This window comes from Hemiscyllium ocellatum, chromosome 28, assembly GCF_020745735.1.
Source record: "Hemiscyllium ocellatum isolate sHemOce1 chromosome 28, sHemOce1.pat.X.cur, whole genome shotgun sequence".
Classification (NCBI taxonomy): domain Eukaryota; kingdom Metazoa; phylum Chordata; class Chondrichthyes; order Orectolobiformes; family Hemiscylliidae; genus Hemiscyllium; species Hemiscyllium ocellatum.
Window position 1 is genome coordinate 42973124 of NC_083428.1, and position 14074 is coordinate 42987197.

The 14074-nt window shown below is 54.8% G+C and overlaps 13 non-coding genes across 13 annotated transcripts; all 13 read left to right on the forward strand.

The window, feature by feature from the left end:
• Positions 1–374: 374 nt before the first annotated feature.
• On the forward strand, positions 375–447 carry trnak-cuu (transfer RNA lysine (anticodon CUU)). The gene has a single exon. It is a non-coding gene; the product is annotated as a tRNA-Lys (tRNA).
• Positions 448–1477: 1030 nt separating this feature from the next.
• Positions 1478–1550, forward strand: trnak-cuu (transfer RNA lysine (anticodon CUU)). The gene has a single exon. It is a non-coding gene; the product is annotated as a tRNA-Lys (tRNA).
• Positions 1551–2579: 1029 nt separating this feature from the next.
• Positions 2580–2652, forward strand: trnak-cuu (transfer RNA lysine (anticodon CUU)). The gene has a single exon. It is a non-coding gene; the product is annotated as a tRNA-Lys (tRNA).
• A 1029-nt stretch (positions 2653–3681) lies between these two features.
• Positions 3682–3754, forward strand: trnak-cuu (transfer RNA lysine (anticodon CUU)). The gene has a single exon. It is a non-coding gene; the product is annotated as a tRNA-Lys (tRNA).
• A 1029-nt stretch (positions 3755–4783) lies between these two features.
• On the forward strand, positions 4784–4856 carry trnak-cuu (transfer RNA lysine (anticodon CUU)). The gene has a single exon. It is a non-coding gene; the product is annotated as a tRNA-Lys (tRNA).
• A 1030-nt stretch (positions 4857–5886) lies between these two features.
• On the forward strand, positions 5887–5959 carry trnak-cuu (transfer RNA lysine (anticodon CUU)). Its single transcript has one exon. It is a non-coding gene; the product is annotated as a tRNA-Lys (tRNA).
• Positions 5960–6988: 1029 nt separating this feature from the next.
• trnak-cuu (transfer RNA lysine (anticodon CUU)) lies at positions 6989–7061 on the forward strand. The gene has a single exon. It is a non-coding gene; the product is annotated as a tRNA-Lys (tRNA).
• Positions 7062–8091: 1030 nt separating this feature from the next.
• Positions 8092–8164, forward strand: trnak-cuu (transfer RNA lysine (anticodon CUU)). The gene has a single exon. It is a non-coding gene; the product is annotated as a tRNA-Lys (tRNA).
• Positions 8165–9195: 1031 nt separating this feature from the next.
• Positions 9196–9268, forward strand: trnak-cuu (transfer RNA lysine (anticodon CUU)). The gene has a single exon. It is a non-coding gene; the product is annotated as a tRNA-Lys (tRNA).
• A 1030-nt stretch (positions 9269–10298) lies between these two features.
• On the forward strand, positions 10299–10371 carry trnak-cuu (transfer RNA lysine (anticodon CUU)). Its single transcript has one exon. It is a non-coding gene; the product is annotated as a tRNA-Lys (tRNA).
• A 1030-nt stretch (positions 10372–11401) lies between these two features.
• Positions 11402–11474, forward strand: trnak-cuu (transfer RNA lysine (anticodon CUU)). Its single transcript has one exon. It is a non-coding gene; the product is annotated as a tRNA-Lys (tRNA).
• Positions 11475–12504: 1030 nt separating this feature from the next.
• trnak-cuu (transfer RNA lysine (anticodon CUU)) lies at positions 12505–12577 on the forward strand. Its single transcript has one exon. It is a non-coding gene; the product is annotated as a tRNA-Lys (tRNA).
• A 1030-nt stretch (positions 12578–13607) lies between these two features.
• trnak-cuu (transfer RNA lysine (anticodon CUU)) lies at positions 13608–13680 on the forward strand. Its single transcript has one exon. It is a non-coding gene; the product is annotated as a tRNA-Lys (tRNA).
• The last annotated feature ends 394 nt before the right edge of the window (positions 13681–14074 follow it).

The following is a 14074-nucleotide window of genomic DNA, read 5'->3' on the forward strand; positions in this document are numbered from 1 at the left end:
TGTCTGCGGCTTGTGGTGGGGTGGATTGTGTCGAGCAGAGAGTGGATGCTGCGGGTGGGGACTGTGCGTGGTGTTGGAGGGATGATGACGAGGCTGTCTCATGAGCACCGTTCTTTCTTTGGCGGTGCTGTGTTGTAAGCTTGCTGATGGCTTGGACGGTGCCAGAAGTGTGTGTTGAGGAGGGTTGTTACAGTAGAGACAGGACGGTGCGGCAATGGAGTGGGGGTGATGAAGAGAGATGGCGGCTTGGAATCGGCCCTGCACAGCCGGGGCTGCCAGTCTTTCCCACTGAATTGTGTGGATTGTGGCAGAATGGCTGCGCGGCAGTGTGAAGCGTGGACGTTTTTGCCAGCTCGTGCAAGCGCCCGCCTGGCGCCCGGGTAGCTCAGTCGGTAGAGCATCAGACTCTTAATCTGAGGGTCCAGGGTTCAAGTCCCTGCTCGGGCGGGTCGCTTTTAAATTGCACTGCCACAGGACAACAGAGAAGGCGGTGCGAGCAAATCAGACTCAATGGCCCTCCCGTTCTGGCGGTGGGGAAGCAAGTGCAGGCCCGTTTTGCCTGCCGCAACGCCTGGCTTCTGTTTGAATTGATCTCTTTCAGGTCCTCCAAATGTGCGAAATCAGAAATTAGCATAGAATCCCTCGACTGAGGAAACAGGCGACCGACCTCTCCCAAGAGCATCCCCCAGGCACCCAAACCCATACCGCATGACTATGTATTTACCCCGAACAAATGCACCGAACCTACACATCCCTGAAAACAATGGGCAATTTAGCATGGCCAGAACACCTGACCTGCACACTTTTGGAGTGTGGGAGGAAAGCGGATCCGTCGGACGAAATCCACGCAGACACGGGCTGAATGTGCAAACTCCACACAGGTAGTCGCCCGAGATTCGAATCGACGTGGGTCCGTGGCGCTGGGAGGAAGCAGTGAAATCCTGATTATAATTGCACATGCTGAAGCTTCGATTTATGGAGAGCTCTCAAATCGATGGTCTGCTTTTCTTCAAAATCGACTCAGACACATCAAACGGAACCTTCATGCGCATCTTCCTTGTTTTGGAGCAATGGCGATGTGGCAGTGCGTGTGGGAGTGTCGGTGTCTGCGGCTTGTGGTGGGGTGGATTGTGTCGAGCAGAGAGTGGATGCTGGGGGTGGGGACTGTGCGTGGTGTTGGAGGGATGATGACGAGGCTGTCTCATGAGCACCGTTCTTTCTTTGGCGGTGCTGTGTTGTAAGCTTGCTGATGGCTTGGACGGTGCCAGAAGTGTGTGTTGAGGAGGGTTGTTACAGTAGAGACAGGACGGTGCGGCAATGGAGTGGGGGTGATGAAGAGAGATGGCGGCTTGGAATCGGCCCTGCACAGCCGGGGCTGCCAGTCTTTCCCACTGAATTGTGTGGATTGTGGCAGAATGGCTGCGCGGCAGTGTGAAGCGTGGACGTTTTTGCCAGCTCGTGCAAGCGCCCGCCTCGCGCCCGGGTAGCTCAGTCGGTAGAGCATCAGACTCTTAATCTGAGGGTCCAGGGTTCAAGTCCCTGCTCGGGCGGGTCGCTTTTAAATTGCACTGCCACAGGACAACAGAGAAGGCGGTGCGAGCAAATCAGACTCAATGGCCCTCCCGTTCTGGCGGTGGGGAAGCAAGTGCAGGCCCGTTTTGCCTGCCGCAACGCCTGGCTTCTGTTTGAATTGATCTCTTTCAGGTCCTCCAAATGTGCGAAATCAGAAATTAGCATAGAATCCCTCGACTGAGGAAACAGGCGACCGACTCTCCCAAGAGCATCCCCCAAGCACCCAAACCCATACCGCATGACTATGTATTTACCCCGAACAAATGCACCGAACCTACACATCCCTGAAAACAATGGGCAATTTAGCATGGCCAGAACACCTGACCTGCACACTTTTGGAGTGTGGGAGGAAAGCGGATCCGTCGGACGAAATCCACGCAGACACGGGCTGAATGTGCAAACTCCACACAGGTAGTCGCCCGAGATTCGAATCGACGTGGGTCCGTGGCGCTGGGAGGAAGCAGTGAAATCCTGATTATAATTGCACATGCTGAAGCTTCGATTTATGGAGAGCTCTCAAATCGATGGTCTGCTTTTCTTCAAAATCGACTCAGACACATCAAACGGAACCTTCATGCGCATCTTCCTTGTTTTGGAGCAATGGTGATGTGGCAGTGCGTGTGGGAGTGTCGGTGTCTGCGGCTTGTGGTGGGGTGGATTGTGTCGAGCAGAGAGTGGATGCTGGGGGTGGGGACTGTGCGTGGTGTTGGAGGGATGATGACGAGGCTGTCTCATGAGCACCGTTCTTTCTTTGGCGGTGCTGTGTTGTAAGCTTGCTGATGGCTTGGACGGTGCCAGAAGTGTGTGTTGAGGAGGGTTGTTACAGTAGAGAGAGGACGGTGCGGCAATGGAGTGGGGGTGATGAAGAGAGATGGCGGCTTGGAATCGGCCCTGCACAGCCGGGGCTGCCAGTCTTTCCCACTGAATTGTGTGGATTGTGGCAGAATGGCTGCGCGGCAGTGTGAAGCGTGGACGTTTTTGCCAGCTCGTGCAAGCGCACGCCTGGCGCCCGGGTAGCTCAGTCGGTAGAGCATCAGACTCTTAATCTGAGGGTCCAGGGTTCAAGTCCCTGCTCGGGCGGGTCGCTTTTAAATTGCACTGCCACAGGACAACAGAGAAGGCGGTGCGAGCAAATCAGACTCAATGGCCCTCCCGTTCTGGCGGTGGGGAAGCAAGTGCAGGCCCGTTTTGCCTGCCGCAACGCCTGGCTTCTGTTTGAATTGATCTCTTTCAGGTCCTCCAAATGTGCGAAATCAGAAATTAGCATAGAATCCCTCGACTGAGGAAACAGGCGACCGACTCTCCCAAGAGCATCCCCCAGGCACCCAAACCCATACCGCATGACTATGTATTTACCCCGAACAAATGCACCGAACCTACACATCCCTGAAAACAATGGGCAATTTAGCATGGCCAGAACACCTGACCTGCACACTTTTGGAGTGTGGGAGGAAAGCGGATCCGTCGGACGAAATCCACGCAGACACGGGCTGAATGTGCAAACTCCACACAGGTAGTCGCCCGAGATTCGAATCGACGTGGGTCCGTGGCGCTGGGAGGAAGCAGTGAAATCCTGATTATAATTGCACATGCTGAAGCTTCGATTTATGGAGAGCTCTCAAATCGATGGTCTGCTTTTCTTCAAAATCGACTCAGACACATCAAACGGAACCTTCATGCGCATCTTCCTTGTTTTGGAGCAATGGCGATGTGGCAGTGCGTGTGGGAGTGTCGGAGTCTGCGGCTTGTGGTGGGGTGGATTGTGTCGAGCAGAGAGTGGATGCTGGGGGTGGGGACTGTGCGTGGTGTTGGAGGGATGATGACGAGGCTGTCTCATGAGCACCGTTCTTTCTTTGGCGGTGCTGTGTTGTAAGCTTGCTGATGGCTTGGACGGTGCCAGAAGTGTGTGTTGAGGAGGGTTGTTACAGTAGAGACAGGACGGTGCGGCAATGGAGTGGGGGTGATGAAGAGAGATGGCGGCTTGGAATCGGCCCTGCACAGCCGGGGCTGCCAGTCTTTCCCACTGAATTGTGTGGATTGTGGCAGAATGGCTGCGCGGCAGTGTGAAGCGTGGACGTTTTTGCCAGCTCGTGCAAGCGCACGACTGGCGCCCGGGTAGCTCAGTCGGTAGAGCATCAGACTCTTAATCTGAGGGTCCAGGGTTCAAGTCCCTGCTCGGGCGGGTCGCTTTTAAATTGCATTGCCACAGGACAACAGAGAAGGCGGTGCGAGCAAATCAGACTCAATGGCCCTCCCGTTCTGGCGGTGGGGAAGCAAGTGCAGGCCCGTTTTGCCTGCCGCAACGCCTGGCTTCTGTTTGAATTGATCTCTTTCAGGTCCTCCAAATGTGCGAAATCAGAAATTAGCATAGAATCCCTCGACTGAGGAAACAGGCGACCGACTCTCCCAAGAGCATCCCCCAGGCACCCAAACCCATACCGCATGACTATGTATTTACCCCGAACAAATGCACCGAACCTACACATCCCTGAAAACAATGGGCAATTTAGCATGGCCAGAACACCTGACCTGCACACTTTTGGAGTGTGGGAGGAAAGCGGATCCGTCGGACGAAATCCACGCAGACACGGGCTGAATGTGCAAACTCCACACAGGTAGTCGCCCGAGATTCGAATCGACGTGGGTCCGGGGCGCTGGGAGGAAGCAGTGAAATCCTGATTATAATTGCACATGCTGAAGCTTCGATTTATGGAGAGCTCTCAAATCGATGGTCTGCTTTTCTTCAAAATCGACTCAGACACATCAAACGGAACCTTCATGCGCATCTTCCTTGTTTTGGAGCAATGGCGATGTGGCAGTGCGTGTGGGAGTGTCGGAGTCTGCGGCTTGTGGTGGGGTGGATTGTGTCGAGCAGAGAGTGGATGCTGGGGGTGGGGACTGTGCGTGGTGTTGGAGGGATGATGACGAGGCTGTCTCATGAGCACCGTTCTTTCTTTGGCGGTGCTGTGTTGTAAGCTTGCTGATGGCTTGGACGGTGCCAGAAGTGTGTGTTGAGGAGGGTTGTTACAGTAGAGACAGGACGGTGCGGCAATGGAGTGGGGGTGATGAAGAGAGATGGCGGCTTGGAATCGGCCCTGCACAGCCGGGGCTGCCAGTCTTTCCCACTGAATTGTGTGGATTGTGGCAGAATGGCTGCGCGGCAGTGTGAAGCGTGGACGTTTTTGCCAGCTCGTGCAAGCGCCCGCCTGGCGCCCGGGTAGCTCAGTCGGTAGAGCATCAGACTCTTAATCTGAGGGTCCAGGGTTCAAGTCCCTGCTCGGGCGGGTCGCTTTTAAATTGCACTGCCACAGGACAACACAGAAGGCGGTGCGAGCAAATCAGACTCAATGGCCCTCCAGTTCTGGCGGTGGGGAAGCAAGTGCAGGCCCGTTTTGCCTGCCGCAACGCCTGGCTTCTGTTTGAATTGATCTCTTTCAGGTCCTCCAAATGTGCGAAATCAGAAATTAGCATAGAATCCCTCGACTGAGGAAACAGGCGACCGACTCTCCCAAGAGCATCCCCCAGGCACCCAAACCCATACCGCATGACTATGTATTTACCCCGAACAAATGCACCGAACCTACACATCCCTGAAAACAATGGGCAATTTAGCATGGCCAGAACACCTGACCTGCACACTTTTGGAGTGTGGGAGGAAAGCGGATCCGTCGGACGAAATCCACGCAGACACGGGCTGAATGTGCAAACTCCACACAGGTAGTCGCCCGAGATTCGAATCGACGTGGGTCCGTGGCGCTGGGAGGAAGCAGTGAAATCCTGATTATAATTGCACATGCTGAAGCTTCGATTTATGGAGAGCTCTCAAATCGATGGTCTGCTTTTCTTCAAAATCGACTCAGACACATCAAACGGAACCTTCATGCGCACCTTCCTTGTTTTGGAGCTGATGGTGATGTGGCAGTGCGTGTGGGAGTGTCGGTGTCTGCGGCTTGTGGTGGGGTGGATTGTGTCGAGCAGAGAGTGGATGCTGGGGGTGGGGACTGTGCGTGGTGTTGGAGGGATGATGACGAGGCTGTCTCATGAGCACCGTTCTTTCTTTGGCGGTGCTGTGTTGTAAGCTTGCTGATGGCTTGGACGGTGCCAGAAGTGTGTGTTGAGGAGGGTTGTTACAGTAGAGACAGGACGGTGCGGCAATGGAGTGGGGGTGATGAAGAGAGATGGCGGCTTGGAATCGGCCCTGCACAGCCGGGGCTGCCAGTCTTTCCCACTGAATTGTGTGGATTGTGGCAGAATGGCTGCGCGGCAGTGTGAAGCGTGGACGTTTTTGCCAGCTCGTGCAAGCGCACGCCTGGCGCCCGGGTAGCTCAGTCGGTAGAGCATCAGACTCTTAATCTGAGGGTCCAGGGTTCAAGTCCCTGCTCGGGCGGGTCGCTTTTAAATTGCACTGCCACAGGACAACAGAGAAGGCGGTGCGAGCAAATCAGACTCAATGGCCCTCCCGTTCTGGCGGTGGGGAAGCAAGTGCAGGCCCGTTTTGCCTGCCGCAACGCCTGGCTTCTGTTTGAATTGATCTCTTTCAGGTCCTCCAAATGTGCGAAATCAGAAATTAGCATAGAATCCCTCGACTGAGGAAACAGGCGACCGACTCTCCCAAGAGCATCCCCCAGGCACCCAAACCCATACCGCATGACTATGTATTTACCCCGAACAAATGCACCGAACCTACACATCCCTGAAAACAATGGGCAATTTAGCATGGCCAGAACACCTGACCTGCACACTTTTGGAGTGTGGGAGGAAAGCGGATCCGTCGGACGAAATCCACGCAGACACGGGCTGAATGTGCAAACTCCACACAGGTAGTCGCCCGAGATTCGAATCGACGTGGGTCCGGGGCGCTGGGAGGAAGCAGTGAAATCCTGATTATAATTGCACATGCTGAAGCTTCGATTTATGGAGAGCTCTCAAATCGATGGTCTGCTTTTCTTCAAAATCGACTCAGACACATCAAACGGAACCTTCATGCGCATCTTCCTTGTTTTGGAGCAATGGCGATGTGGCAGTGCGTGTGGGAGTGTCGGAGTCTGCGGCTTGTGGTGGGGTGGATTGTGTCGAGCAGAGAGTGGATGCTGGGGGTGGGGACTGTGCGTGGTGTTGGAGGGATGATGACGAGGCTGTCTCATGAGCACCGTTCTTTCTTTGGCGGTGCTGTGTTGTAAGCTTGCTGATGGCTTGGACGGTGCCAGAAGTGTGTGTTGAGGAGGGTTGTTACAGTAGAGACAGGACGGTGCGGCAATGGAGTGGGGGTGATGAAGAGAGATGGCGGCTTGGAATCGGCCCTGCACAGCCGGGGCTGCCAGTCTTTCCCACTGAATTGTGTGGATTGTGGCAGAATGGCTGCGCGGCAGTGTGAAGCGTGGACGTTTTTGCCAGCTCGTGCAAGCGCACGCCTGGCGCCCGGGTAGCTCAGTCGGTAGAGCATCAGACTCTTAATCTGAGGGTCCAGGGTTCAAGTCCCTGCTCGGGCGGGTCGCTTTTAAATTGCACTGCCACAGGACAACAGAGAAGGCGGTGCGAGCAAATCAGACTCAATGGCCCTCCAGTTCTGGCGGTGGGGAAGCAAGTGCAGGCCCGTTTTGCCTGCCGCAACGCCTGGCTTCTGTTTGAATTGATCTCTTTCAGGTCCTCCAAATGTGCGAAATCAGAAATTAGCATAGAATCCCTCGACTGAGGAAACAGGCGACCGACTCTCCCAAGAGCATCCCCCAGGCACCCAAACCCATACCGCATGACTATGTATTTACCCCGAACAAATGCACCGAACCTACACATCCCTGAAAACAATGGGCAATTTAGCATGGCCAGAACACCTGACCTGCACACTTTTGGAGTGTGGGAGGAAAGCGGATCCGTCGGACGAAATCCACGCAGACACGGGCTGAATGTGCAAACTCCACACAGGTAGTCGCCCGAGATTCGAATCGACGTGGGTCCGTGGCGCTGGGAGGAAGCAGTGAAATCCTGATTATAATTGCACATGCTGAAGCTTCGATTTATGGAGAGCTCTCAAATCGATGGTCTGCTTTTCTTCAAAATCGACTCAGACACATCAAACGGAACCTTCATGCGCACCTTCCTTGTTTTGGAGCTGATGGTGATGTGGCAGTGCGTGTGGGAGTGTCGGTGTCTGCGGCTTGTGGTGGGGTGGATTGTGTCGAGCAGAGAGTGGATGCTGGGGGTGGGGACTGTGCGTGGTGTTGGAGGGATGATGACGAGGCTGTCTCATGAGCACCGTTCTTTCTTTGGCGGTGCTGTGTTGTAAGCTTGCTGATGGCTTGGACGGTGCCAGAAGTGTGTGTTGAGGAGGGTTGTTACAGTAGAGACAGGACGGTGCGGCAATGGAGTGGGGGTGATGAAGAGAGATGGCGGCTTGGAATCGGCCCTGCACAGCCGGGGCTGCCAGTCTTTCCCACTGAATTGTGTGGATTGTGGCAGAATGGCTGCGCGGCAGTGTGAAGCGTGGACGTTTTTGCCAGCTCGTGCAAGCGCACGCCTGGCGCCCGGGTAGCTCAGTCGGTAGAGCATCAGACTCTTAATCTGAGGGTCCAGGGTTCAAGTCCCTGCTCGGGCGGGTCGCTTTTAAATTGCACTGCCACAGGACAACAGAGAAGGCGGTGCGAGCAAATCAGACTCAATGGCCCTCCCGTTCTGGCGGTGGGGAAGCAAGTGCAGGCCCGTTTTGCCTGCCGCAACGCCTGGCTTCTGTTTGTATTGATCTCTTTCAGGTCCTCCAAATGTGCGAAATCAGAAATTAGCATAGAATCCCTCGACTGAGGAAACAGGCGACCGACCTCTCCCAAGAGCATCCCCCAGGCACCCAAACCCATACCGCATGACTATGTATTTACCCCGAACAAATGCACCGAACCTACACATCCCTGAAAACAATGGGCAATTTAGCATGGCCAGAACACCTGACCTGCACACTTTTGGAGTGTGGGAGGAAAGCGGATCCGTCGGACGAAATCCACGCAGACACGGGCTGAATGTGCAAACTCCACACAGGTAGTCGCCCGAGATTCGAATCGACGTGGGTCCGTGGCGCTGGGAGGAAGCAGTGAAATCCTGATTATAATTGCACATGCTGAAGCTTCGATTTATGGAGAGCTCTCAAATCGATGGTCTGCTTTTCTTCAAAATCGACTCAGACACATCAAACGGAACCTTCATGCGCATCTTCCTTGTTTTGGAGCTGATGGTGATGTGTCAGTGCGTGTGGGAGTGTCGGTGTCTGCGGCTTGTGGTGGGGTGGATTGTGTCGAGCAGAGAGTGGATGCTGGGGGTGGGGACTGTGCGTGGTGTTGGAGGGATGATGACGAGGCTGTCTCATGAGCACCGTTCTTTCTTTGGCGGTGCTGTGTTGTAAGCTTGCTGATGGCTTGGACGGTGCCAGAAGTGTGTGTTGAGGAGGGTTGTTACAGTAGAGAGAGGACGGTGCGGCAATGGAGTGGGGGTGATGAAGAGAGATGGCGGCTTGGAATCGGCCCTGCACAGCCGGGGCTGCCAGTCTTTCCCACTGAATTGTGTGGATTGTGGCAGAATGGCTGCGCGGCAGTGTGAAGCGTGAACGTTTTTGCCAGCTCGTGCAAGCGCACGCCTGGCGCCCGGGTAGCTCAGTCGGTAGAGCATCAGACTCTTAATCTGAGGGTCCAGGGTTCAAGTCCCTGCTCGGGCGGGTCGCTTTTAAATTGCACTGCCACAGGACAACACAGAAGGCGGTGCGAGCAAATCAGACTCAATGGCCCTCCAGTTCTGGCGGTGGGGAAGCAAGTGCAGGCCCGTTTTGCCTGCCGCAACGCCTGGCTTCTGTTTGAATTGATCTCTTTCAGGTCCTCCAAATGTGCGAAATCAGAAATTAGCATAGAATCCCTCGACTGAGGAAACAGGCGACCGACTCTCCCAAGAGCATCCCCCAGGCACCCAAACCCATACCGCATGACTATGTATTTACCCCGAACAAATGCACCGAACCTACACATCCCTGAAAACAATGGGCAATTTAGCATGGCCAGAACACCTGACCTGCACACTTTTGGAGTGTGGGAGGAAAGCGGATCCGTCGGACGAAATCCACGCAGACACGGGCTGAATGTGCAAACTCCACACAGGTAGTCGCCCGAGATTCGAATCGACGTGGGTCCGTGGCGCTGGGAGGAAGCAGTGAAATCCTGATTATAATTGCACATGCTGAAGCTTCGATTTATGGAGAGCTCTCAAATCGATGGTCTGCTTTTCTTCAAAATCGACTCAGACACATCAAACGGAACCTTCATGCGCATCTTCCTTGTTTTGGAGCTGATGGTGATGTGTCAGTGCGTGTGGGAGTGTCGGTGTCTGCGGCTTGTGGTGGGGTGGATTGTGTCGAGCAGAGAGTGGATGCTGGGGGTGGGGACTGTGCGTGGTGTTGGAGGGATGATGACGAGGCTGTCTCATGAGCACCGTTCTTTCTTTGGCGGTGCTGTGTTGTAAGCTTGCTGATGGCTTGGACGGTGCCAGAAGTGTGTGTTGAGGAGGGTTGTTACAGTAGAGACAGGACGGTGCGGCAATGGAGTGGGGGTGATGAAGAGAGATGGCGGCTTGGAATCGGCCCTGCACAGCCGGGGCTGCCAGTCTTTCCCACTGAATTGTGTGGATTGTGGCAGAATGGCTGCGCGGCAGTGTGAAGCGTGGACGTTTTTGCCAGCTCGTGCAAGCGCGCGCCTCGTGCCCGGGTAGCTCAGTCGGTAGAGCATCAGACTCTTAATCTGAGGGTCCAGGGTTCAAGTCCCTGCTCGGGCGGGTCGCTTTTAAATTGCACTGCCACAGGACAACAGAGAAGGCGGTGCGAGCAAATCAGACTCAATGGCCCTCCCGTTCTGGCGGTGGGGAAGCAAGTGCAGGCCCGTTTTGCCTGCCGCAACGCCTGGCTTCTGTTTGAATTGATCTCTTTCAGGTCCTCCAAATGTGCGAAATCAGAAATTAGCATAGAATCCCTCGACTGAGGAAACAGGCGACCGACCTCTCCCAAGAGCATCCCCCAGGCACCCAAACCCATACCGCATGACTATGTATTTACCCCGAACAAATGCACCGAACCTACACATCCCTGAAAACAATGGGCAATTTAGCATGGCCAGAACACCTGACCTGCACACTTTTGGAGTGTGGGAGGAAAGCGGATCCGTCGGACGAAATCCACGCAGACACGGGCTGAATGTGCAAACTCCACACAGGTAGTCGCCCGAGATTCGAATCGACGTGGGTCCGTGGCGCTGGGAGGAAGCAGTGAAATCCTGATTATAATTGCACATGCTGAAGCTTCGATTTATGGAGAGCTCTCAAATCGATGGTCTGCTTTTCTTCAAAATCGACTCAGACACATCAAACGGAACCTTCATGCGCATCTTCCTTGTTTTGGAGCAATGGTGATGTGGCAGTGCGTGTGGGAGTGTCGGTGTCTGCGGCTTGTGGTGGGGTGGATTGTGTCGAGCAGAGAGTGGATGCTGGGGGTGGGGACTGTGCGTGGTGTTGGAGGGATGATGACGAGGCTGTCTCATGAGCACCGTTCTTTCTTTGGCGGTGCTGTGTTGTAAGCTTGCTGATGGCTTGGACGGTGCCAGAAGTGTGTGTTGAGGAGGGTTGTTACAGTAGAGACAGGACGGTGCGGCAATGGAGTGGGGGTGATGAAGAGAGATGGCGGCTTGGAATCGGCCCTGCACAGCCGGGGCTGCCAGTCTTTCCCACTGAATTGTGTGGATTGTGGCAGAATGGCTGCGCGGCAGTGTGAAGCGTGAACGTTTTTGCCAGCTCGTGCAAGCGCACGCCTGGCGCCCGGGTAGCTCAGTCGGTAGAGCATCAGACTCTTAATCTGAGGGTCCAGGGTTCAAGTCCCTGCTCGGGCGGGTCGCTTTTAAATTGCACTGCCACAGGACAACAGAGAAGGCGGTGCGAGCAAATCAGACTCAATGGCCCTCCCGTTCTGGCGGTGGGGAAGCAAGTGCAGGCCCGTTTTGCCTGCCGCAACGCCTGGCTTCTGTTTGAATTGATCTCTTTCAGGTCCTCCAAATGTGCGAAATCAGAAATTAGCATAGAATCCCTCGACTGAGGAAACAGGCGACCGACCTCTCCCAAGAGCATCCCCCAGGCACCCAAACCCATACCGCATGACTATGTATTTACCCCGAACAAATGCACCGAACCTACACATCCCTGAAAACAATGGGCAATTTAGCATGGCCAGAACACCTGACCTGCACACTTTTGGAGTGTGGGAGGAAAGCGGATCCGTCGGACGAAATCCACGCAGACACGGGCTGAATGTGCAAACTCCACACAGGTAGTCGCCCGAGATTCGAATCGACGTGGGTCCGGGGCGCTGGGAGGAAGCAGTGAAATCCTGATTATAATTGCACATGCTGAAGCTTCGATTTATGGAGAGCTCTCAAATCGATGGTCTGCTTTTCTTCAAAATCGACTCAGACACATCAAACGGAACCTTCATGCGCATCTTCCTTGTTTTGGAGCAATGGCGATGTGGCAGTGCGTGTGGGAGTGTCGGAGTCTGCGGCTTGTGGTGGGGTGGATTGTGTCGAGCAGAGAGTGGATGCTGGGGGTGGGGACTGTGCGTGGTGTTGGAGGGATGATGACGAGGCTGCCTCATGAGCACCGTTCTTTCTTTGGCGGTGCTGTGTTGTAAGCTTGCTGATGGCTTGGACGGTGCCAGAAGTGTGTGTTGAGGAGGGTTGTTACAGTAGAGACAGGACGGTGCGGCAATGGAGTGGGGGTGATGAAGAGAGATGGCGGCTTGGAATCGGCCCTGCACAGCCGGGGCTGCCAGTCTTTCCCACTGAATTGTGTGGATTGTGGCAGAATGGCTGCGCGGCAGTGTGAAGCGTGGACGTTTTTGCCAGCTCGTGCAAGCGCCCGCCTGGCGCCCGGGTAGCTCAGTCGGTAGAGCATCAGACTCTTAATCTGAGGGTCCAGGGTTCAAGTCCCTGCTCGGGCGGGTCGCTTTTAAATTGCACTGCCACAGGACAACACAGAAGGCGGTGCGAGCAAATCAGACTCAATGGCCCTCCCGTTCTGGCGGTGGGGAAGCAAGTGCAGGCCCGTTTTGCCTGCCGCAACGCCTGGCTTCTGTTTGTATTGATCTCTTTCAGGTCCTCCAAATGTGCGAAATCAGAAATTAGCATAGAATCCCTCGACTGAGGAAACAGGCGACCGACCTCTCCCAAGAGCATCCCCCAGGCACCCAAACCCATACCGCATGACTATGTATTTACCCCGAACAAATGCACCGAACCTACACATCCCTGAAAACAATGGGCAATTTAGCATGGCCAGAACACCTGACCTGCACACTTTTGGAGTGTGGGAGGAAAGCGGATCCGTCGGACGAAATCCACGCAGACACGGGCTGAATGTGCAAACTCCACACAGGTAGTCGCCCGAGATTCGAATCGACGTGGGTCCGTGGCGCTGGGAGGAAGCAGTGAAATCCTGATTATAATTGCACATGCTGAAGCTTCGATTTATGGAGAGCTCTCAAATCGATGGTCTGCTTTTCTTCAAAATCGACTCAGACACATCAAACGGAACCTTCATGCGCATCTTCCTTGTTTTGGAGCGATGGTGATGTGTCAGTGCGTGTGGGAGTGTCGGTGTCTGCGGCTTGTGGTGGGGTGGATTGTGTCGAGCAGAGAGTGGATGCTGGGGGTGGGGACTGTGCGTGGTGTTGGAGGGATGATGACGAGGCTGTCTCATGAGCACCGTTCTTTCTTTGGCGGTGCTGTGTTGTAAGCTTGCTGATGGCTTGGACGGTGCCAGAAGTGTGTGTTGAGGAGGGTTGTTACAGTAGAGACAGGACGGTGCGGCAATGGAGTGGGGGTGATGAAGAGAGATGGCGGCTTGGAATCGGCCCTGCACAGCCGGGGCTGCCAGTCTTTCCCACTGAATTGTGTGGATTGTGGCAGAATGGCTGCGCGGCAGTGTGAAGCGTGAACGTTTTTGCCAGCTCGTGCAAGCGCACGCCTGGCGCCCGGGTAGCTCAGTCGGTAGAGCATCAGACTCTTAATCTGAGGGTCCAGGGTTCAAGTCCCTGCTCGGGCGGGTCGCTTTTAAATTGCACTGCCACAGGACAACACAGAAGGCGGTGCGAGCAAATCAGACTCAATGGCCCTCCAGTTCTGGCGGTGGGGAAGCAAGTGCAGGCCCGTTTTGCCTGCCGCAACGCCTGGCTTCTGTTTGAATTGATCTCTTTCAGGTCCTCCAAATGTGCGAAATCAGAAATTAGCATAGAATCCCTCGACTGAGGAAACAGGCGACCGACTCTCCCAAGAGCATCCCCCAGGCACCCAAACCCATACCGCATGACTATGTATTTACCCCGAACAAATGCACCGAACCTACACATCCCTGAAAACAATGGGCAATTTAGCATGGCCAGAACACCTGACCTGCACACTTTTGGAGTGTGGGAGGAAAGCGGATCCGTCGGACGAAA